The sequence below is a fragment of the Emys orbicularis genome, chromosome 19, assembly GCF_028017835.1.
Source record: "Emys orbicularis isolate rEmyOrb1 chromosome 19, rEmyOrb1.hap1, whole genome shotgun sequence".
Taxonomy (NCBI): domain Eukaryota; kingdom Metazoa; phylum Chordata; order Testudines; family Emydidae; genus Emys; species Emys orbicularis.
Window position 1 is genome coordinate 16,534,750 of NC_088701.1, and position 614 is coordinate 16,535,363.

Sequence of the window (614 nt, forward strand, 5' to 3'; positions counted from 1 at the left end):
CCTTCAAGTCTCTGATCCTATCATTTATTACTCTTTAAAATCTCATGGTCTCTGAGTGCTTGGAGGAGGCCGTTACCAGGTGTGATCTCACTGAACTTACCCTCAAGGCCCTGATCCCATCCACATTAAAGTCTATCTTAAAGACCCAGTTTTCCTCAAGTGTGTGTGTGTGTCCGTCCTTCCCTCTATCACCTGAGACTGTCCTAGTGTCAGGAAAGTTCCCACTGCACACTGGGTGCTACTTTAACCCTGATAACACCCTCCCCCCCATTTCTTGCCTGTTTCTAACTGCAGGACTAACAGTTCCCTGCTTCCATGTGCTGCCAACTGAAACCCTAAGAGCTTACTGGCCAAGCCACAGCCATGCCATGCCTGAGGTCATCACTTGTACCCTCTGGCCAAATTTCTAACACTGGGAACAGAAACAGCCCAAGCGCCACATAAACAGTGCTGGGGCTCCCCTTTGCTCTCTGCTGGGATCAGCTGTGTGTGGAAGGGGAGAACTGGGCCTTCAATATGGGGGTGCTAGCTGCTGAAGGCATCACCCCTGGCAGTCTACCCCTCCTCCTGGCCTCACTATCTGTGTATCGTGTGCCTTCTGTTGTGCAGGTGTG